This window comes from Lithobates pipiens, unplaced genomic scaffold (assembly GCF_037356315.1).
Source record: "Lithobates pipiens isolate NorthernLeopardFrog02 unplaced genomic scaffold, aLitPip1_a1.2 Scaffold_30, whole genome shotgun sequence".
Classification (NCBI taxonomy): domain Eukaryota; kingdom Metazoa; phylum Chordata; class Amphibia; order Anura; family Ranidae; genus Lithobates; species Lithobates pipiens.
Window position 1 is genome coordinate 23,990,435 of NW_027507791.1, and position 25,084 is coordinate 24,015,518.

Here is a 25,084-nt window from a genome sequence, read left to right on the forward strand (position 1 = left end):
AGATATCTAAACCCAAAAGCCAATGTGTTCAGATCAGCTAAATACATTCCAGATACAACAAAAAATAAAAGGTCTTCAAAGACTTATGCCCTGTACACTCGGAAATTCCGACCAAAAAGGTCCGATCGGATTATATTGTCGGAAAATCCGATCGTGTGTGGGCTCTATCGGACTTTTTCCGTTGGAATTTCTGGCGGAAAAAAATTTGAGCGCAGGATCTACAATTTTTCCCACCAAAAGATCCGATCTGACTTTTTCCGATTGTTTGTAGAGAATTCCGAGGGACAAAGTGCCACGCATGCTCAGATCAAATTACGAGACCAAAGCTAATGGCTACTAGCCTGAACGTAGTCCTGTCATACGCAACGAACATCACCACGTTCCAAATGATCGGATTTTCTGACAACTTTGTCCGACCGTGTGTATGCAACACCAGTTTCGGACAAAATCCATCGGAAAAAATCTGACGGATTTTGTGGTCGGAATGTCCAACCGTGTGTACAGGGCATTACAGTTTGTTTTCTTTAACCACCCTGGCGGTAATCCCGAGTCTGGCTCGGGTTGGGATTTCAGTACCACGAGCAGTAACCCCGAGCCAGACTCAGGATCGCATCGCTGGATACAGGGAGAAGTTACTTACCTTGTCCCCTGGATCCAGCGATGTCCTCCGCGCTGTGTGAATCGAGCCGTCCTCCGCTCGATTCACACAGTGCCCAAGTGCCGCCGAGCTCCGTTCCCTGCGACGTTACGGCGCACGGGAGCGAAGATCGCGCCAAATTCAAAAAAGTAAAAACACACAAAACACACACAGTACAGTAATCTTACAGATTACAGTACTGTATAAAAAAAATTACACACCCCCTTTTGTCCCTAGTGGTCTGTGCAGTGCCCTGCATGCACTTTTATATTATAAATGCTGTTTTTTCTGCCTGGAATTTGGAGATTGTCCATAGCAACCAAAAACTGTCCCTTCATGTCAAAAGTAATTTTAGACCAACTAGAAAACAGCGATAATAAATTATAATCACTTGCAGAATTGAGCGATAGCGATTTGTGGGGAGATCCGTCATCAAACACTAAATCTAATGACAGCGACAATTCTACAAATGAGCAAATTTCAGTGTTTTTGGATTTGATTAAATTATTGAATAATTTTTATTATTATTTATTATCATTATTTATTGTATTATAAACATTATCATACCCGGGATGTCTGCTAGACTCTGGTTTGAACAGATTTAAGAGAGTTATTCCTAAGAATTGCAGGCCTACAATATAAAACACCAAATTTCCATGCAAAATAATTGTACCGCTTTCACCACCTAAAACCAGAACTAATCATACCGCCAGGGAGGTTAAAAAGCAGCCATAGCCTGAGTAGAAAAGCCTGTCCCCTGCCAGAATAAAGCAGAGGTAGATCCTTGCTCTCTGTGTAAAAGCAGTGATCTCTCTGCAAAGGTCTGGCAAGCCCCTTGCTAAGTAGCTTTGCTATCAGTAAAGCCTGTTCTCCCTACTGATTGGTGAACCATAGCTCTGACACAGCAGAGGGCAGGTCAGATCTCTACAGAGAGACCACTGTTTTGACGCTAGGGTCATCGTTTACCTTATGCTGGTGGGGGACAGGCTTTCCTACTGAAGCTGTGGCTCCTTTGTAAGGAAAAGGAACTGAAGGATGTTGAACACCATGTGTTTTGATGCAAGTGGAATGTATTTAGCTGATTTAAACTGAATGTTTATTTGGGCTTTAAACCAAATAAGTTGTTGCACATTTTGCCATGATGTTCAAAAAAATATGATTAATTGGACCCCTCTCTTCTTTTTTGCCCTTGTTACCTCTTATCTCAGGTAACCCTCATTAAGTTGAGATAGTGCAGCCTACCTCTAAAGTTGTAACCGGGCCGCAACACAGAGTAGACGAACGAACATGGTCCCCTATTTCTCATAGACTGCTGAATGGTAAGATTGTTTGGTTCTGAGTTTGTAAACCCCAGATGGCTCACTCATCTTATAATGGGATAAGCCATAGTCATCCAGCTTTAGAATATTACTTTGCGGCATATTAGCAGATACAGTAGGCAGTGTTCAGCTAATATTATTTTCTGAGCCTAATTTATGCCTACTCCATCACAATGGTCTTTCCTTGTATAGTGTGTGTTATGTTTTTTGTTGACCTTGCTTCAATAAAATTATTATCAAAGAAGTAAAAAATATAATAAATTGGAAATGGCCACCATTGCATTTTGCAGTGGAGGACACACGCCAAAGCACAAATCACATGAGTAGCTCTCACTGCCCACACAGTCAGTGCAGGGGTCCAGGGATTTGAAAGTCCAGGTCTTCTTTCCTTAGGAAAGCCAGGATGGATCAGAAAAGTTCTGACTGGTCAAAGTGGTCACATGCCAGCACATGACCAACCAGAATTACTGTGATCCACCCCGAAACTGGCTGCAAAGTGAAATGTCCAAGAGGTCGATGCGTTTCATATCTATAAGATTTTTCAGGACCTTTTATGTCTTGGCAGCAAAAAAAGTTGGCCTAAGCATTGTTTAAAGAGTAGAGTTGGGCCGAACACTCCCCGCTTTGGTTCGCACCAGAACTCCCAAACATAGCAAAAGCTCGGACCCGAACTCCGAACCCCATTGAAGTCTATAGGACCTGAACTGGAAAATTAAAAGTCCCTGTTTTGAAGTAGTATATGCAAGTTATTGACCATAAAAAGAGTATGGGTACTGTCCAGGGGGACATGTACCGATGCAAAAAAAAAAACTTTTAAAGAAGATTGTTTTTAAAGGAGCAGTGATTTTAATGATGCTTGAAGCAAAACGATATGAATGAAAAAAAGAAAAACTTTTAATACAGTGCCGTGGGTGGGGGGGGGGGTCCCTTAGTCTGCCTGTAAAGTGGCACATCTGTACCCTGTGTAGAACCTGCTGCGGCAAAACTGACATTTACAAAGAAAAAAAAAGACATTTACATTTCTGGCAATGCAGTACAATTGGGTATGCATTTTACGGGAAACCCTACGCCAAAATATAAAAAAATAAAACAGCGTGGGATCCCCCCAAAGATCCATACCAGATCCTTAACCGAGCACGCAGACTGGCAGATAAGGAAAGGAGGAGAGCGAGCACTCCCCTCCTGAATCGTACCAGCCCACATGCCCTCAACATTGGGGGTGCTTTGGGGAGGGGGGTGCTTACTGACACCCCTGGGCTGTGGTTGTGGGGGTCTGCGAGAAGGGGGTGTATCGGAATCTGGAAGTCCCCTTTAACAAGGTGGCCCCCAGATCCTGCCCCCCATGTGACTGAGTACGGGGTAAATAAAAACACACACAGTTTTTGGCAATTATTTTATTTAAAAAAAAAATGTCCCCTGATTTTGATCTATCGTCAATCATGACGCCGACTCCACTGCCGAACCTGAAAAAAAATGCTCCGCCTGCAGTGAAGGCTTACCGCCTCCTGCAGGCTCCGACCTTTAACAGTTCTTATATAGGTAAGGGGCGGAGTCATCCGGCAAGATCACCTTATGGCGCCGATCCCTTGTGACGTCACCAACCCAGCATGCATCGGTATGGCAAGGGGCTGTCAGTCAAATGGCAGGTGTCACAATACAGTACACCTTGCATGGTCGGCTAACAGGGGCGTAACTATAGGGGGTGCAGCAGTCGCGACCGCAGCTGTGATGCAGGGGGCCCATGCAGCCCCCTCTACATATGGCCGGCAGCAGCATAGGCAGCTAGTGGTACCAGTGCACCATGCAAACAGGTGGCTGGAGGTGGAGGGTGACTAGCAGAGCTCTCCTGCTCCATGCATTGCCGCTCAGTCCGATGTCTGTTCTCCCCAGCCAGAGTCCCGCCCCCCCCCCCCCTGAGTCCGGCCCACACTGCACTGCATACTTCTCCCGGGTAAACAAACTTAAAGCACACAGATGCAGTGCAGCCCTATGAGAGCCCCCCGGAGGACACTGCAGGCTTGTCTGCCAGCCCCCCTCCTCCCCCGTCATACACAGATGATAAAAGGTCTTTCTGGGAGATATGTTGATTGCCCGTCCAGCACACTGGATGGAGCCCAGGCCAACATGGATGAGTGCGTGGCCTGCAGCTTGGTCATGGTGAGTGAGAGGACCCCATCCCCCACACACCATTACATACCATCTCCATCTCCCCCTGGGGACAGGGACCCCTTCTCATGTGGGGTCAGGGACCCCCACCTCCCCTGGGGACAGGGACCCCTTCTCACCTGGGGGCAGTAACTTCATCTGCTCTGGAGAAAAGGACCTCATCTCTTCTGGGGACGGGGACCCCATCCTGCCTAGGGACAGTCCCCCAATGGGGCACCTAAAAATGTAAAAAAATAAATAAAAAAACTACTGATACCAGTGGTGGAACTACAGGGCTCACAAAGGTCATACCTGTGACCACGCCCTGGAGTTCCACCACCGGACTCGGAGGGAAAGGCCCTGGCTGGGGTTCAGGGGGGCCCTTCATGGTTTCTTGCATCGGGGCCCTGAAGGTTCTAGTTACGCCATTGTCGGCTAAGCAACATATGTAGGGTTTTAACGATGTTACTTCATAATAAAAAAGGTTGGTGGTTCTCAAAACTCAGAAAGTCTCAGGTTGGCTTCAAGTAATGTACATGGAATCCATGATATGCCATACCAGGAAGTGCCTGTCTTCCATGAAGATTATTATATGGTACACATCGGCAATTTTAGCAGTCCTAACTCCAATCCCAATTGAAGTTGCTCTCCACCAATCCGCAATACCAAAGCAGCCACTCAGTTTGCCCCCCAATGCCACATACCACCTCCACACCAACATAGCACCGACAGGGTTTTTTCGATCAACCTCTGTACAACCCGCCTGCCCATAGATGGATCGAAATCCATCCTTTCTCTGCTGAACCAGCCAAATATTGATCCCTATATGGCCGACTTTACACCTTAAGTTTGAATGGGCCCTCAGGCTATAAATAATACAGTATATTTCAAACCACTTTAGGAAGTCAATGAAATGCAATGTGCTGGCACTGAAGGTTTGGTGGTAAATTAGAGTAGCTTGGCTATTAGTCCTCACTTGAGTGTGTCTACGTTATTGAAAGCGACCAGATCAATATAAGATCTGTTTCCTTACTGATACAGCCTAATTATCCAAATAGGTGATCTCCGCAGATAATTTAAAGCGTGTCAGCTAATATCTTTTTTTTTTTTCAATTTGTTGTAACTATTAGATATTAAAAGCTTCTACTAAGTAAAAGCAAAAAATGTGCCAATTGTACAAAAAGAAAAAAAAATAATCAAAAAAAAAAATATCACGTGGGTAATCAATCAATCAATCAATCAATCAATCAGGTTTAGACATAGGAAAAAAAAACATTGTCATTACATTATAAAATACACTATATTACCAAAGTATTGGGACACCTGCCTTTACACTTACATGAATTTTAATGGCTATGAAAAAAAAAGGTCTGAGGGGCTCTGAGGAATGTACAAACAACAAGATGTAAATGTAAAGTATTTATTATTATCAAAAAAAATGTAAAGACTTTTCATAATAATAAGTACTTAACATTTACATCTTTTTGTTTGTACATTCCTCATAGCCCAAAAAGTCCCAATTGTTAGAGGAGTTCCTTTTCTCTCATCAATTTTAATGGCACCCCAGTCTTAGTCTGTAGGGTCCAATATTGAGTTGGTCCACCCTTTGCAGCTATAACAGCTTCAACTCTTCTGGGAAGGCCGTCCACAAGGTTTAGGAGTGTGTCTATGGGGATGTTTGACCATTCTTCCAGAAGAACATTTATGAGGTCAGGCACTGATGTTGGACAAGAAATCCTAGCTCGCAGTTTCCGCTCTAATTCATGCCAAAGGTGTTTTATCAGGTTGAGGTCAGGACTCTGTGCAGGCCAGTGAAGTTCCTTCACCCCAAACTCGCTCATCCATGTCTTTATGGACCTCACATTGTGCATTGGTGGGCAATCATGTTGAAACGGGAAGGGGCCATCCCCAAACTGTTCCCACAAACATGAGAGCATGATATTGTCCAAAATGTCTTGGTATGCTGACACTTTAAAGAGGAAGTAAACCCTGATGGGTTTACTTCCTCTTTCATTCCCTGCAAAGGTAAAGCATAATGGACTACTATGCATCGCATCACATTGCATAGTAGCCCATTATGTGTCACTTACCTGACACAGGAGCCAGCGAAGTCACCGCTGTCCCCTGTAGTCCGCCGCATCCATCTTCTCGGTGGGTCTCGCAGCTCCGCCACTGTCATTCGGCGAAGCCGCGATGACGTCACTCCCGCGCATGCGCACGGGAGTCGACACGCGCAGCAGCTCCATTCTTGGAAATGCCGCGCTCAGTGCGCCTGCGCGCCGCTGTCTACGGCGCATGCGCCGTAGACAGCGGTGCCCGTTTTCGGGCAAATATCTCCTAAACCATATAGGTTTAGGAGATATTTCTTGGACCTACAGGTAAGCCTTAATCTAGGCTTACCTGTAGGTCAAAGTGGTTTGTAAGGGTTTACAACCACTTTAAGAGCTCCCTTCACTGCAACTAAGGGGCCAAACCCATCCCCTAAAAAATAACCCCACCCCATAATACCCCCCTCCATCAAATGATTTGGAGGGTTGGCCCAGTAGTTTTAGCAATGTAGTGTGAATGAGCGAGTTTGGAGTGGAGGAACTTAGCTGACCTGAACCTTATCCTGGTAGAACAGCTTTGGGATGATTTAGAGCAGAGACTGCGAGCCAGGCCTTCTCATCCAACATCTGTGCCTGACCTCACAAATGCATTTCTGGAAGAATGGTCAGACATTCCCATAGACACACTCCTATACCTTGTGGACAGCCTTCCCAGAAGAGTTGAAACTCTCATAGCTGCAAAGGGTGGGCCAACTCAACATTGAACCTTAAGGACTAATGCTGGCCATACACTATACGAAAAATCGGCCGAACCCATTTTCGAAAAACCAACATTCGGCCGTGAATGCAAATGATAGTGCCATCATGTAATGACTGATAAATCGTTCAGTGGACATAAATGAATCAATTTTTTTTTTTTTATATATATATACCTAGTGCAAACAGTTCGGACAGAAAACACAATAAGTAAATAGAAAAAATCCAAAGCGCCAAAGAAGTCTGGATGCTAGCACGAATACCGTGATACCAAATAAATTGACAGCTGCAGTGAATAAAAACTTTGCAAGTGTAAAATAATACCAAAAGAAGAATAAATGAACCACGCTAAGTGCCACAAATATTAGATAGAAAAATTCACAGTGGAAGCTGATGAGACTTTGAATTGAAAATATTGCTGAAAAGTCCCATACAAATGAATTGTAGCAAACATCAAAAAACTTTAAGCAATAAGAGTTCCAAAAGAAAGCGCTCGTGCTCTACAAAGTGGATGCGAATCCGTGCTTGATAAGTGCTCACAAGACGTGTCCCCCACATAGATGTGAACTCACCCCTCCAAATGGACCAACTATTTCTAGTTTGGTCAATCACGCATGTGGGGCAGTCCCCGTGGGTCCTATCAGGACTGGTGTGGTTTGGGCTGGATGTTCCTCATATGAATGGATATGACAAAGAAAAACCTCATTCCTCTATGGACTAGCATTGTTTGGGGCAGGTGTTCTTCATGTAAATAGACATGACAGAAAAAGCCTCATTGCGCAGCAACATTTAAAGAGGAAGTAAACCCCCTCTTTCATTCCCTGCAAAGGTAAAGCATAATGGACTACTATGCATCGCATCGCATCGCATCGCATCGCATCGCATAGTAGTCCATTATGTGTAACTTACCTGACACAGGAGCCAGCGAAGTCACCGCTGTCCCCTGTAGTTCCGGGCGTCCATCTTCTTGGTGGGTCTCCGTGGGTCTCGCTGCTCCGGAGCAGCGATGACGTCACACACGCGGCATATTCGCCGTTGATGGTGCCGCACTCAGTGCGCCTGCGAGCCTCTGTCTACGGCGCATGTGCCGTAGACAGCTGTCACGGTCTTTTAGTAAATATCTCCTAAACCGTGTAGGTTTAGGAGATATTTCTTGGACCTACGGGAAAGCCTTAATCTAGGCTTACCTGTAGGTCAAAGTGTGTTGTAAGGGTTTACAACCACTTTAAAAGATTTATTCTAGATAAAAAAAAACATAGTAATTGAGCTCACATGTAAGAGTGCCTAAAAGCCTGGCACCCTGTGTGAACAGCAGGTAAGTTCTCTGGAAATCTGCCCATAGGCAGTGATAAGCCGCTGCCGCCGCGGTATACTAGTCTATAGTGTGTCGCGACGACGCGATGATGCGGGCCAGACTCTACGCGTTTCAGCCAATCTAATGAGCCGTCTTCAGGAATTTTCTTTTCAGCAATTTTTTTCAATTCAAAGTCGCATCAGCTTCCAAGGTGAATTTTTCTATTTAATATTTGTTCCACTTAGCGTGGTTCATTTATTCTTCTTTAGGAAACACTTTAACCTTTCAATTTATCATTCGTTCGGCAGAAAATTTACAAACTCGTCCTTTGTTTTTTCGGCTCTGAAACGTCCCAGCGATTATCGATTTTGTGGCCATTAACTGGCCGAAAAACGGAAGAACTGTCTAAATGACCGAATTTCAGCAGGTTTTTCGTATAATGTATGGCCAGCATAAAACTGGAATGCCCTTAAAATGAATGTGCGTGTAAAGGCAGGTGTCCCAATATTTTTGGTAATACAGCAGGTAAGTTCCCAGGAAGTCTTCCCATAGGCAGTAGTAAGCCGCCGCCCCCGTGGTATGCTAGTCTATTTCCGGGACCGGAAGTGTGCGTCGCATTGACAAGGGCCAAACACTACATGTTTCAGCCAATCAAATGAGCCGTCTTCAGGAAGTTGTCATTTCAGCAATTTTTTCAATTCAAAGTCCCATCAGCTTCCAAGGTGAATTTTTCTATTTAATATTTGTGGCACTTAGCGCGGTTCATTTATTCTTCTTTAGGAAACACTTTAACCTTTCAATTTATCATTCGTTCGGTAGAAAGTTTCTAAACTCGTCCTTTGTTTTTTTCGGCTCTGAAACGTCCCAACGATTATCGATTTTGTGGCCATTAACTGGCCGAAAAACGGACGAACTGTCTAAATAACCAAATTTCGGCAGATTTTTCGTATAATGTATGGCCAGCATAAAACTGGAATGCCATTAAAATTCATATGCATATAAAGGCAGGCGTCCCAATATTTTTGAAACTATAGTGTGTAATCCCTATCACTAAAATATCTTATAACCTTTCATGTTAATGTGTATTCAAACTCATTTTTAATATTTTTTTAATCTGTAGTTTTTATTGAAATAATACCTGGTGATCCTGCCATGAAGGTATTCAGGCACTTCCTGTTATATGGTGACGGGATGAGAACCTGGTCATTTCTTTACGTTATCTCAAAAGAAATGTAAGTGTTCAGAATGTTTGAAAGAATGCAATGCAATCTCTACATGGCTTATTAGCTGAGCGGTTGTTCAGCAGGGGGTGCAGACTTCATTGCCTGATGTGCTGGTTTCCATGAGAGGGTGATAAATTCTGGAAATAGAGCGATAACAATACAAAAACATCAAAGCATATAAAATATCAATGTTACATGAAGAAAATGACTTCTAAGTAAAGGTTACAGTAATAAGTCAAAATTCCAAGGTGTAGCGTACCCCCTTAACCACTGCAAGTAACTGGGATCCCCCACTGTGCACAGCCAGGCACACCGAATTTTCATAGTCACTCAGAATCAGGGAACTTTGTTTTTTTTTTTGTTTTATTGAGGGTAAAATCTCAGATGGGGATAGGGGTATTATGGGATGCCCACTTGACTTCCAAACAAACTTCAGGGACACTTCTCTTATATACAGTTTTAGCACTAACCCCCGAAGGAGCTGCTGGTTATTTTTGGGCTTACCGTTACCTCCCGTTCTCCTTGGTGCACATCTAAGGGATGTCCCGTGGTAAATAGCCCAGTAACTTGAGACTGACAATAGATCCACTTCAATGGATTTTATTTGTAAATCTCAGACAATTGAACAGTCTTTCAACTTGGGATCAGAGGGTTGGAAAGGAAGTTCAAGTACTCTTAGCCCACGTACACACGGTCGGAGATTCCGACAACCAAATCCGTCGGAATTTTGTCCGTCGGATTTAGTCCTACGGATTGTGTCCGAAACTGTTGCATACACACGGTCGGGCCAAGTTGGCAAAAAATCCGATCTTTCAGAACGTGATGACGTTATTTCGTTACGATGGGACTACATTCAGGCTAGTAGCCAATAGCTTTGATGTAGGAATTTGATCTGAGCATGCGTGGCACTTGGTCCGATGAAAATGCTCTACACATGATCGGATTAGGTCCGTCCAGCCCAGTTGGTCGGGAAATATTTCCAAAAAGTTGGAAAATTGGAGTCGGACAGAGATTCGGACGGAATCAGTCCGATGCATACCACACACAGTCGGATTATCTGACGACACGGTCCGATAAGACTCATTCCGACAGATTCTCCGACCGTGTGTACAAGGGCTTAGCCCTTGTACACAGGGTCAGACATTCTGACAACCAAATCCGTTGGTTTTTGTCCGACGGATTTTGTCCAAAACTGTTACATACACACGGTCGGACAAAGTTGTCAGAAAATCCGATTGTACGTATTGTGATGGCGTTATTTCATTATGACAGGACTACGTTCAGACTAGTAGCCAATAGCTTTGGTCTAGGAATTTGATCTGAGCATGCGTGGCACTTTGTCCGTCGGAGTAGGCTACACATAAACAGAGTATGTCCGATCGGAGCATTTTGTCTGAAAATTTTACGGACAAGTTGGAAAACTTGTTCCGTTGGATACTCCGACTGAAACAGTTCGATGGAGACCACACACGGTCCGATAGGACACATTCTGTCGGAATCTCCAACCGTGTGTACAAGGGCTAAGTGTCAAAGTAAAAAAAAAACATTGAAGAACTTGCTTACTTTGACTGCATCCAGAGAATAGCCAGTCACAACTGGATGGTCACTCAGGTTGGACAGTCCCTCTCTCACAAGGCCTAGCAGCCAACTTGGTGCTTACTCAGAAACAAGTCTCTGCCACAGACGTTGTTGTAGAACGTACAAGATAATGTCTCTGCCACAGACGTTGTTGTAGAACCTGTAGGAAAACTAAGCTGTAGAACACTTGTAGGATACCTGGATCTTTCAGCCAGCTTGGCGATATCCACAAGACCGGATTCTCTCGGTTACTTCATCCCTTCCAGGCTCTTGTTAAGAAAACCAACCCGTATGTGGTGTTCTTCTAAAGAGTCCTCCCCTGGAATGCTCGAAGTTCAATGGGTCTCTCCCGAACCGGAGACGGCACCCAAACACCTCAGAATCCTCCTTTAGTTTCCTTTCCTCGGGCCAGCCAGCCCCGAGACATTAAAGTCGGATGGGTCCGCACCCCAGGCCATAGCTTTCCTGGGTGCTGGTCAGGAGGACCAGGACCATGAAGTCAGCACATCATTCTGGACCGGAACCCCGAACCACGTGACGTCTGCATCTTAAATACCCTCTCCCAAAAAGCACAGCAAGAGCGCCACTCCCACTGGGCGGGAGTAACTTAAACACCTGACCAGACCATAGTTCCATGCCTGCCAGAAGAGACAGTGCCCCCTGTGGCCAGGCTGAACATCTCACGGTCCAATCAGACTGATACTGAGGCCCAATTTAGGCAATTGTACCCAAACCAAACTGCACTTTAACTTTAGAAAAACGCATAGCGCGTGCTCTTCAGGAGCCGCCGCTACACAGTCTATATAGAGTTCTCTGCTTCCTCCAGCACTCACTTGCTTGCAGAAGTCCAGCTGCGTCACCTTGTTGCAATTTTAGTAGCAAAAGCCCATTACAGGCAGGGACTTGCAGCCCATATACTGGTTGGCACAGCTCACGGTTTTCCAGCACTTTCTTCGCTGTGGTCACTGATCCCAGCATCACCTCTTCAGGCACTGCCTGGCCACAGCTGACCCTTTCACTAGCCCTCCTGGCTAACTTCTCCACAGTCCTTCCAGACTGTCATTCTCTCCACAGTCCTCCCAGACTGATCTCTCACCAGCACACCCGACTGACTTCTGAGGAGATCTTCCGGACATGCTGACCTGCTCCTGCTGTCCTCTCACTTGCTCCCGTGCCTCCAGGAAGGGGTTCCTCCGTGTGTTGTGGGGGATTCTTCCAGCACCCAAGGTCCATGCCCGAGATAACCCCCCCACAGATTAGGGGGGCACTCTCAAGGGCCATCAACAGCCTCCTCAGAACTCCATCTCCATCTTCCACCTGACTGCCCCTGCTGGCAGGACGCATGCTTATTTATGAGGTGCCTATCCCCCTCCAGAATCTTTTTGCTGGTGATTGGTTGAGGACCTCCTAAATATGCCAAGTGGCCCCTCCTAGTCTCCACCCACTACATCTGGAAAACATCTCCAAGGTTTCAGAAACAGGGGGTGGTACCGGAGAAACTGCTTGCTGAGTCATCCAGCCTCCCTGAGCCATTCAGCCCTGACCCAGATTCAACCCAGGCCTGGCTCTCAGCCAGACCAATTTTTCTACACTAACAAAACCTATTTACACCTAGCACATTAGCTAGAGGGTGCTTCATATGTATGGAAAATGTTGTTTGCCTTTATTAATGCTGAATGATCCCCAAGGGATCATGAGACCATCCCCGACTCAAAAGATTGATCTGTTGTTCTTTTCTTTTCTTTTTTTTGATGCAATGCTATGTGTGAAGAATAAACATTTTTGTGTGTTTTATAAAAGCAGCAAAAACATGCTAAAATTTTTTGTTGTTCATACATTTAAAAAAAAACAATCATTTGGGTTGAATATCGACTCCTGATCACTTGAAGTTTATTCAGAATAAATAAAGAAAAAAGTGCAGCAAGTTACTCTCAATACTCGTTCAGATATCACATTGATGTGGTCAGGTAGTCATCGGGACCGTAGATTCTAATTGGTTGTTGTAGGTTGCAGCAGATTTTGTGTTTCAGTGCGGAATAAGCCCAAATGCATTAATTACTCACAATAATATCATTTTTTTGTTGTAATAGAGATGAAATATGGGTGCTGAAAATAGCGAGGGAGCTGGCTTGGTGTCATCCTGGCTCTGTCCCTAACTCAGGATCTGGATGAAGCTTCTGAGCTTACAGATGGCAGAGGTGAGAATTATCAACCAACTCTGATGGAACAAGGGAAGGCCTAACAGCCAAATGATATGAATCCCCTGACAGCGCCTGATGTCTCTCTTGGCAGCCCAAAATGCGTTCCTTTTGTATTTAGTAGAGCGGATTTTATATTTACTTTGGGTTTAAAGTGAACCTGGGCTTTGCCCCTGCAGAGTACAACTTCACATACTAACCCTTCAACTTAGAGCTTACACAGGACTAAAGACTCTCCCTCCCATCCCTATAAGCCCTCGTACCCACGGTCAGAGATTCCGACGGAATGTTTCCTATCGGACCGTCTTGTCAGATAATCTGACTGTGTGTGGTCTCCATTGGACTATCCGACGGACCAACTTTTCCAATTTGCCGGTAAAATTTTCAGTCAAAATGCTCCGATTGGACATACTCCGATCATGTGTAGCCTACTCCGAGGGACAAAGTGCCACGCATGCTCAGATCAAATTCCTAGACCAAAGCTATTGGCTACTAGCCTGAACGTAGTCCCGTCGTAACGAAATAATGTCATCACGTTATGTACAATCGGATTTTCCGACAACTTAATCCGACCGTGTGTATGCAACATCACTTCCGGACCTCTTCCGGAATTAATCCGTCGGAATTACTCAGACGGATTTGGTTGTCGGAATCTCCGACCGTGTGTACAAGGGCTTACACTGCGCTGCACCTAAGTAGCGCAGCTCTGTCATATGAGAGGAAGGGAAATAAGTGACATGTTTCCCATGCCCAGAAGTACCAGTGGCTGATCAGGGTGAGGCTGAAGTGAAAGGTAGGTGAGCAGGGCAGGGACAAGGGATGGGCAGGAGGGACGGCTGCCCTGGGCCCAATATTTTTTTGCAGTGATGGAGGCGCCCTGACAGCAAACCTAAGGTAAAGGGGGGGGGGCGCAGTTTGGCATATTTGCCCTGGGCACTGGATGATCTTGCCCCGGCACTGTAGGTGAGTATGTGCTTTGAGGAAAGGGGGGCAATACAAAGAACCTATTGTTTTGCTTTATTTGTTTAGGATATTGTGGGGAAAGGGTTTCAACCTTCAATAAGGTCGTTATTGTTTTGTCACCTTTGGGAGAGTTTCATAGGTGGAAACACTTTGGATGCCCATTTGTTGCCTGCATACTGTAATGATTGTCCATCTGTTGCCTACACATTGTAACAATTATCCTTTTTTGCCCAAGTAGTGTAATAATTGCCCATTTCTTGCCCACATGTTGTAACATATGACCATTTGTTGCTCACCTATTGTAACAATTACACATCTGTTGCCCACGTATCACAACGATTCCTCACCTGTTTCCCACATATTGTAAGGATTGCCCATTAGTTGGCCACAGCTTGTAACTTTTACCTATTTGTTGTCCAGGTATTGTAACAATTGCAACCAACAAATGGCCCCTGCCCCCACCTATAACTGGCCTTCACAGCAAGGAACACATGGAAGAATAATGCATGCAAAACAAAACCAAAGAAGATTCCCAGCTCAGCTCGCCCAGCCAATCTGCTACCAGCTGAATTATCCCATCCAACAGTTTGCAATAAAAATAGAGGTTTAGTTGGCACACATTTACAAATACATGCGTAAGCTGCAGAGCTGCTCCAAGTTCCCTGATATGTCTGCGGTCTTAGCTCTTGTATGAGAGCCTTCACAGTGGTGTAGTGGTTAGCACTCTCACCAAGCAGTAAGAAGGGTCACTGGTTCAAATCCCAACCATGACACTACCTGCCTGGAGTTTGCATGTTCTCCCTGTGCCTGCGTGGGTTTCCTCTGGGTACTCCGGTTTCCTCCCACACTCCAAAGACATGCAGGTAGGTAAATTGGCTTCTGTCCAAAATTGGCCCTAGTAAATGAATGGGGACCTTAGATTGTGGGCTCCTTGAGGATAGGAGCCAATGTGAGTGTGTAATGTACAGGGATAGGGGTAAACACTCACTCAGGTTGAACTGGATGGACTGGTGTCTTTATTCAACCTTACTAACCATGAAACCATGAAACAGTGGAAGCACATGCATTCTAATGGATAGATAGGGGGCAAGTGAGCCTGGAGGGAGCTTAGCCCTCCTTAAAGGCACAGGGGTGCACTGGACACCCAGCATATAGCACAATGGCAGCAAAGGTGTCCAGTGTGGCTGGCGAGTTGAGCAGGGAATTGTATCAATTGCCCCTTTGTTGCCCACGTATTGTAACAGATGCCCATCATTATAATGATTGCCTATTTGTGGCCAGATATTGCAAAGTTTTCCCTTCTGTTGCATGCATAATGTAACGATTATCTATTTGTTGCCCACCTATTGTAATAATTGTGCATCTGTTGCCCACGTATAGTAATAATTGCCCATTTGTTGCCCACATATTGTAAAAATTACTCATCTGTTGCCCACATATTGTAACGATTTCCCATTTGTTTCCCATATAGTGTAAGGATTGCCCATTGTTGCCCATGTTTTATAGTTACAGCCCATATGTTGCCCGTGTATTGTAACGATTGCCTGTGTGTTGCCCACATTTTGTAATGATTGCCCATTTATTAGCCACCTCGTGCATTGATTGCCTGTTTGTTTCCCATATATTGTGACTCTTACCCTTTTGTTGGCCATGTAAAGTCATGATTATTAAGATTCACATTTGGGAAGATAGTTATATTTTATTTTATTCTATTCAATTCTATTCTATTCTTTTATTTTATTTTAGTTTCTATTCTAATCTATTCTTTTTTATTCTATTCAAAATTCAAAATTTCTGAAGAAAGTTATTTTAATTCTATTTTGATCTATTCTATTCTATTGTTTCTTTTCTGGTCTATTATTTTCCATTCTATTAAATTTTTTTTCTATATGTAATAATTGCCCATTTGTTGCCCACATATTGTAAAAATTACCCATCTGTTGCCCACATATTGTAACAATTGCCCATATGTTTCCCATATAGTGTAAGGATTGCCCATTGTTGCCCATGTTTTATAGTTACAGCCCATATGTTGCCCATGTATTGTAACGAATGGCCTGTGTGTTGCCCACATTTTGTAATGATTGCCCACTAATTAGCCACCTTGTGCATTGATTGCCTGTTTGTTTCCCATATATTGTGACTCTTACCCTTTTGTTGGCCATGTAAAGTCATGATTATTAAGATTCACATTCGGGAAGATAGTTATATTTTATTTTATTCTATTCAGTTCTAATCTTTTTTTTTTTCATTAACAATGCTATTCTATTCTTTTATTTTATTTTATTTTCTATTCTAAGCTATTCTTTTTTATGCTATTCAAAATTCATAATTTCGGAAGAAGGTTATTTTAATTCTATTTTATTCTATTCTATTGTTTCTTTTCTGATCTATTATTTTCCATTCTATTCAATTTTTTTCTATACTCTCCATTCCTATTCTATTTTAATTCAAATGTATTCTGTTTGAAATTTGAATTTCAAAAGATGGTTATAATCTTTTTTTTTTTTTTCTATTATATTCTTTTTTTTATTCTATTCTATTATTTTATTTGCTTTTCTACTTTATTTTGTTCTTTTATTTTCTATTTTATTTTGTTCTGTTTTACTCTATTCTTTTCTATTCTTTTATTTTCTATTCTGTCATATACTTTTCTATTCTATTCTTTATGTTCTATTTTTATTGTCACTTTATTGTCTTCTGCAATTTGAATTTGATTCAAAAACTATACGAGTTTGAATTTCATCCGTTTCGTTAAAATCCATTACTATTGTAATTTGGAAATTTCACATTGGAGTTTTCTGAATAACGAAAAAACTGTGTACGAATTTTGATTCAGATTGAAACAGACCGCACATGTCTATTCTTTCCACCGACTATCAGACTAATGAGTTGTAGATATAGCCATTTTTAGCAAGGGTTCCCTGAGACTGGAAAGTTATTCCAAGGGTTCCTCTGTGTTAAAAAGGTTGAGAAAGGCTGGTATAGAGAGAAATATTCTCCTAAGCCCTTGTACACACAGGTCGGACATTCTGACAACCAAATCCGTTGGATTTTGTCCGACGGATTTTGTCCGACGGATTTTGTCCGAAACTGTTGCATACACACGGTTGGACAAAGTTGTCGGAAAATCCGATTGTACATAACGTGATTCCGTTATTTCGTTACGACGGGACTACGTTCAGGCTAGTAGCCAATAGCTTTGGTCTAGGAATTTGATCTGAGCATGCGTGGCACTTTGTCCATCGGAGTAGGCTACACATGATCGGAGTATGTCCTATCGGAGCATTTTGTCGGAAAATTTTATAGACAAGTTGGAAAAGTTGGTCCGTCGGATATTCCGACGGAAACAGTCCGATGGAGACCACACACAGTCGGATTATCCGACAATACGGTCCGATAGGAAACATTCCGTCGGAATCTCCGACCGTGTGTACAAGGGCTTAGACAGTTCTCCCAGGGGTGAAGGCCCTGGGATCATGAGGGGGTTTATCAGTCTAGCGTACATTTTATTTATCAGTACCAAGCCTTGATGAAGGAGGGCCCTTTGAACACCTGAAACAGATTGGCTTTTTTTTAATGAATAAATGGGAATCTGAACTTTGTATGTCCTTTTTGGAGCTCGCCTTTCTTGCACAACCCAATCCCTACTAACAAAACAAACATTTTGGATGGAATTCAAACTCGTATCGTTTTTGAATCAAATTCAAATTGCAGAAGACCATAAAATAAAATAGAAAATAAAGGATAGAATATTAAAAAAAAAGTTTAGAACAGAATAGAAAATAAAAGAATAGCGTAAAACAGAACAGGAAATAAAATAACAAAATAAAGTATAGAAAAACAAATAAAGGAATAGAATAGAATAATAAAAAAAAGAATATAACAGAAAAAAAATAGAAAGTTTATAACCATCTTTTAAAATTCAAATTTCAAACAGAATACATTTGAATAGATTTTTTATTTTTTTTTGTTGGGGGAGGGGGGGAGGGGATTTAGCACTTTCCTACTCTATCCAAAAGAAAAAAAAATAAATTGGCCCTGCATATACTTTCCCAACCTTACTATTTTTTTTTTTTTATAATACATTTTTTTTAAATCATTAAATTTAACCAGAGAAAACCTTATTATTTTGTAGCAATATACCCTTGTTATCTTGGGTTCATTTTTTATTTTTTTTTCCCCCTAACAGCTACATAGGGTAAAACAGAACACTATTTTTATCAAACACAATTGCACTTGTACCATACACTAGCTGTGTTAAAATATGTTGCATAATTAAACATTGATACAGTTAGGCTTCTGGCACCGAGATTCATGTAAAAACGGCACAATTGGCCGCAGCAAACGTAAAAAAAAATAAAAAAAAATAAAAAGGGGGACGTTTTTCAAATTTTGAATAAATCCACACACTCTATCCTGAGAGTATAATGGGACTTGGCATTCAGGCACAGAAAATACAGAGAGAAGGCAGTAAATAGTGATTTAGCACACTGAGTGGTGTGCTGAGCATGCAGTAATCAGCTTGTGAGTACAGTTCCCTGCTCGGAGATGATAAAGAATTCTTCCTTTACAAAATAAGCTCACTTACGGCTTCTGTAGGTGTAATGGAACTCAGCGGGGTACCATACCGAAGCCTGGGTACTTACAGCACAAACAAAGTCAAGCAATTGATTTGAAAGTATTTTAGCGACTGGCAGTTGTATTATTCTCCCTGTCTGTACAACGTAGCCTAAATGCTCTAAATCAGAACTTTGGCAACCTTTGCAGCTTTTGGGGAAACAAAAAAGTCCCACCACTGGCTATAATTAAAGAATGCCGCTAAGCACTGTTTTGGACTCAGCTGACCGTATGACATATCTTGGAAAACAACTAACCTTCATATTTTTTTTTAAAAAAGGAGAAAAAAAATTACAGTTGGCATATTTTAATAATGTTGTTTAACTACTTGGCACCCACGCTACAGCCGAAAGATGGCTACAGTGTGGGCTTCCTTTGCTGGGAGGTCCTACATGGACGTCCTCCAGTTCTCGCGCTCCTGGTGGTGCACTCTGTGATTGCCGAGTCCTTGGGAGGTAAAGGGCCAATCACAGCTGGCCCTTTACCACGTGATCAGCTGTTAGTGTGAAGAAAAGAAGAAAGCCGTTCACCGGTTCGACCGGTCGATGTCACTTACTGACTATCAGTGCTGCTAATCAGTGGCTTCCAGTGCCACCTATCAGTGCCGCCAATGTGTGCCTACCAGTGCTGCCGCCTGCCTATCAGCACCCATTAGCGCTGATAATCAGTGACTCGTCATCAGTGTCACTTTTTAGTGCTGCCCATAAGTGGCACTTAACCTTTCGTATTTGCTTTTGGTCACTGCGGCTGTTAATAAATACAACATTTTCTAACATTTTTTTAAGAGCAATCACCGGAGTGCGGATCATCTTTTCTTCATTTCTCTGATCGACGACCCAACGATCGAGCACCCGGGAGCTCTGCTTTCTATGTGATGTATGGGTAGTAGCACTGACTTTTTTGTTTATATTCATAAGTGGCACTTACCAGTGCCTATTAGTGCCTATCCGTGTTGCCTACCAGTGCCCATCAGTGCTGCCTTTCACTGCTACCTATCAGACACCAACTCTTCATGCAACCTCTCTGTGCCACCTATCAGTGCCCATCAATGCCATCCATCAGTGAAGCCTCATTAGTGTCACCTCATCAGTGCCCACCAGTGTCGCCACATTAGTGCCCACCAGTGCCACCCATCATTGCCCATGTAAGCTCTAACGAGCAGGGCCCTCTGATCCCTCCTGTATTGATTTGTATTGTAAGTGTTCTGTCTGCCCTCATATTGTAAAGCGCTGCGCAAACTGTTGGCGCTATATAAATCCTGAACAATAATAATAATAATAATCAGTGCAGCCTATAAGTGCCCATCAGTGAAGGAGATATATTACCAGTTTGCTAAATTTTATAGCAAAATATGAAAAAACATTTTGGTTTATTTTTTTTCAAAATTTTTGGACATTTTGTGTTTGTTTAGAAAAAAAATAAAAACCCCAGTGGTGTTTAAATACCACCAAAAGAAATCTATATGTAGGGGGAAAAATATATAAAAATGTCATAAGGGTACAGTGTTGCATGACAGCGCAATTGTCATTCAAAGTGTGAGAGCTCTGAAAGCTGAAAATTGGCCTGGGCAGGAAGGGGGTAAAAGTGCCCAGTAAGCAAGTGGTTAAATGGAATATGTAAAAGAAACAACAGCACACAGGAACCAATCAGACAAAAACTATAGAGAAGACTGGAGCTGATTGGTAGCCATTGGTACTGGACTTGATCATTTGAATTTGTGATGTCTTATAAATGATAACTAGCTCACAAGCCTCTAAAATGTTGGACGAAATACAGAACTTAGACCTACATGTGGTCCATTTTCTTTCTCAGTCTCTTTAACAAAAACTAAGATTCTATCCAGATTGGGTAAATCCATGGGGTAATTGAAAAAGCCAGAAATATCATCCATGAATCACTCCTTCTCTCGTTGAACTTCCTACCATTTTAGCACCATGGTCCTGCTCTCCATGCAGTAGGAAGTTAATTTATTTCCTGGCTATATTCACAAAACATGCACAGCTGAATGAGTTTGTGGAGGGACACCTACCTCTATCTATAGCACACCTGAGTCATTGCTATTTTCAGCTACAGAGTATCTAAAGGTTAGTATTCATTGTTGGGCTTTCTTCCTGGAAAGCCCAGTATGGACCACAAAAAAAAAAAGATACAAAAAAGCAGTACATCTTTTATTTTTATTTGGAAAACAAAATTGCAATATTATTTTATTTTTATTTACAAATCAAAAATATATAACCTGTTAAATGTGTAGTGATGCAATGCATACATATGAGTAAAAATATACACTTAGATCCATATATAGTTGGACACAGGCACAATATTATTTTTTTCAGGTATTTACCAAAACATATTCAAGCTATAGTTATATAATGGATATGGGCTGAAAGTGCACACTCTCAGGTTTAATTTGAGGGTGTGTACATCCAAATCGGAGGAAGGATTTAGGAATTACAGTTCTTAAGACTAGCCATCTCCCCTTTTTCAAGGGACCAAAAATAATTGGACTATTGAATCTAAAGCTGTTTCATGGCCAGGTGTGGACTACGCCTTTGTTATTTCTTCATCAATTAAGCAGGTAAAATGTCTGGTGTTGGTTCTAACCTACATCATGCGTTCAAAGGAGGTGTCCATGCAAGGGAAACAGGCCATTACAAGGCTTCAAGAACGAAACAAATCCATCAGAGAGATAGCAGCAACATTAGGCGTGGCCAAATCACCTGTTTGGTACATTCTGAGTAAAGAAAAATGCACTGGTGAGCTTAGCAACATAAAAAGGCCTGGACGTCCACGGAAGACAACAGTGGTGGATGATTGCAGGATCCTCTCCATGGGAAAGTAAAACTCATTCACAACATCCAGACAAGTGAAAGACACTGTCTAGGAGGTGGGAGTATCATCAAGTCTACAATCAAGAGAAGACTTCATTAGAGCAGATCTATTTGTTTAAGGTTTTTCCCTATGATAGGATACTTTTTATTTTTTTTTACTTTTATAGGTACATCCTGTATGTCATATGTTTGCCCCTTCTGGGGCATCTTTTAATGAATTTCTTTTAAATAAATTTGTAATTTTGTAAAAAGCCGTTTGAGCGTTCTAAGTCTATATTGTACCACGAAAGTCCAAGGTTGCCTCAATTTTATAGTTGTGTTTGAGTAAGGGAGAGGATCAATAGTGGAGATTTTACTGCACAAAGCTCTTCTGACTGTCTATTGATTTAGGGGTCAATCCAGCCCGAGGAATTGTTCTGATCACATTGGAAAGGTGTTAGTTGAAAGAACATTGCTGTTATATGAGATGGCTAAGAAAGATCACAGATCGTCGATGGATAAAAAGACTATTTATTCAATACTTAGACGCTTTATTCGATTTTCATTGTTATTGTAAAATGTTATTAATTTGTGTATGTACATTATACTTGTAAACATTAAGGTTATATTCATATGATGATTTTCATTAGAATCACATTTAAATAGTATTTGGATTTATAGGTTATGGGTAGTGTGATGTGCAAGGTCATACAGTTAGGTCCATATATATTTGGGCACAATTTTCAGACTTCTGGCTCTGTACGCCACCAGAAGAACATTAAAATGAAATAATTCAAATTAATTTGAAGTGCAGACTTTCAGCTTTAATTTAAGTGGTTGAACATAAATACTATGTACAAATTTTAGGACCTGCAACCATTTTTACACACAGTCCCCCCCCCCCCCCATTTTAAAGGGCTCAAATGTAATTGGACAAATGAATATAATCATAAATAAAATGTTCATTTTAATATTTTGTTGAGAATCCTTTATTGGCAAGGACTGCCTGAAGTCTGGAACCCATGGACATTACCAAAGACTGTGTTTTCTCCTTTCTGATGCTTTGTCAGGCTCTAACTGCAGATATCTATTTCTTTACCTTCAAAAGCTCCTGGGCTTGCTTTTGTAGTGTGTTTTGGATCATCGTTCATCCGTACTGTGAAGCGCCGTCCAATCAACGTTGCCATATTTGGCTGAAACTGGGCTGACACTATATCTTTAAACACTGCAGAATTAATTCGGCTGCTTCTGTCACATCATCAATAAACAGCAATGACCCAGTGCCACTGGAAGCCATGCATGCCCATGTCATCACACTGCCTCCACCATATTTTACAGATGATGTTGTGTGCTTTGGATCATGAGCTGTTCTAGGCCTTCCCCACACCTTTTTCTTCCCATCATTCTGGTACAGATTAATCTCAGTTTCATCCGAGCAAAAAATGCTTTTTTTTTTCAAGGTGCGTGGTCTGACCGCCGAGAAACATGGCCGCTTAGCTGCACTGCTCCACTCCCGCCTCGGGCATTACATCTTTGCCCAGCATTGGCAGTCGCTTCACCTGCCTCCTTCCGAAAGGGCTCATCACTCAGGCACCAGTAGCCTATATCCCTGAGGAAGAACAACCCTCCCAATGGCTGCAGGATAACTTCATGAAGCCCGCACAGATGGCACAAGGAGAGAGAGCCGGCTGCCAACCCGTCACCACCATCCTCATCTTCTTCTCTTCCTACAGAACCGCACCAGAGTCGGATGATTCCTCAGACATGGAGGAATCAGACCAGCAGAATCCTACCTCTCCTTTTCCCTCTAAGCCCTTGTACACACGGTCGGAGATTCCGTCGGAATGCTTCCTATCGGGCCGTTTTGTCGGATATTCTGACTGTGTGTGGTCTGCATCGGACTGTTTCCGTAGGAATATCCGACGGACCAAGTTTTCCAACTTGCCGGTAAAATTTTCCGACAAAATGCTCCTATCGGACATACTCCGATCATGTGTAGCCTACTCCGACGGACAAAGTGCCACGCATGCTCAGAACAAATTCCTAGACCAAATTGGCTACTAGCCTGAACGTAGTCCCATCGTAACAAAATAACGTCATCACGTTATGTACAATCGGATTTTCCGACAACTTAGTCCGACCGTGTGTATGCAACATCACTTCCGGACCTCTTCCGGAATTAATCCGTCGGAATTACTCCAACGGATTTGGTTGTCGGAATCTCCGACCGTGTGTACAAGGGCTTAGAGAGGTAAGAGAGCAGCGATGTCTCCAGTGTACTCCCCTAACAAGCCTCCAATCCCTAAGAGGCAGCACTGGGGATAAACCACTAACAACACACAAGCTGACATGCTTGCCACAGCACTAGCAGCTCTCCCTGCATCAGATAACCCTACATCTGAAACTCCATTAAAGCCACACTGCTCCCTCTTCACTCTGATCTCCAAAAAGATCTCAGAGCCTCCATTACACACCTACAAAACGGACTAAAGGTCGTTGAGGAGCACACTGATTTAATAGAAAATCAGATGAGTGCAGTGGCTGCAGCTCACAACGCAGTAGTAGATACACGGGATGATCGTGCCAATATCATTTAGCAACTACAACTTAAAATAGCCAACCTGGAGGACCGCTCCAGGTGGAACAATATAAAAATATTGTTCGTCTGTCAAACCAGGTGAACTAAGTTCCTACCTAAAGCAGCTCTCTCTCAAACTAGTCCCAATCTCACTATATAAGGCCTGATGATTGACCGAGCTTAAATCCATAAACCTAGTCCTTTACCTGCATCAGTCCCTCGGGACACTCTAGCCCGCCAACACTACTTCCACACCAAAGATAGAATCATCCGAGCCTCCAGACAAGGGTGTTGCCTACCAGAACCTTACACACAGATCTCCTTGTATAATGACATCTCAGCAGCCACCTTATAATCCCGGAAGATGTTTCCACCAGTGACCTCCATTCTACAAGCACGGAAAATAATCTATAGATGGAGCTTCCCAACCAAGCTCTTGGTGACCTATCAAAATCAAATCGTGCCCTTTCTAACTCCTAAAGATGGACTGAAACAACTCCACAATGGAAGTCTCTCCCTCTCACCACCTCCTAACACACCCAAGCCGCCACTTAGGCCGATTCTCCCTGACCCTTGGCCCTACACCAATATTACTTAAAGCGGAGTTCCACCCAAAAATGATCTGTTCCTAGCGACCCCCACCCTACTTCAAAATTCAATCTCATCCACCATTGGGCTGATCACATGGTCCGACCAGGCATCCATAAACATTGGTTTATCCTTATCCACCTTTTCCAAATCTCTCACCACATGGAGAATGAATACCTCCCTTTTTAATCACCCAAACTATGGACCACAAATCAAGTCTGAAATTGAACCGTATTTTCTAACCAATGTTGATTATGTCTCTAACTCTTCCATACTATGGAATACCCGCAAATCAGTTGTTCAAGGTCTTTTCCTGCAACTCAGTGCTCA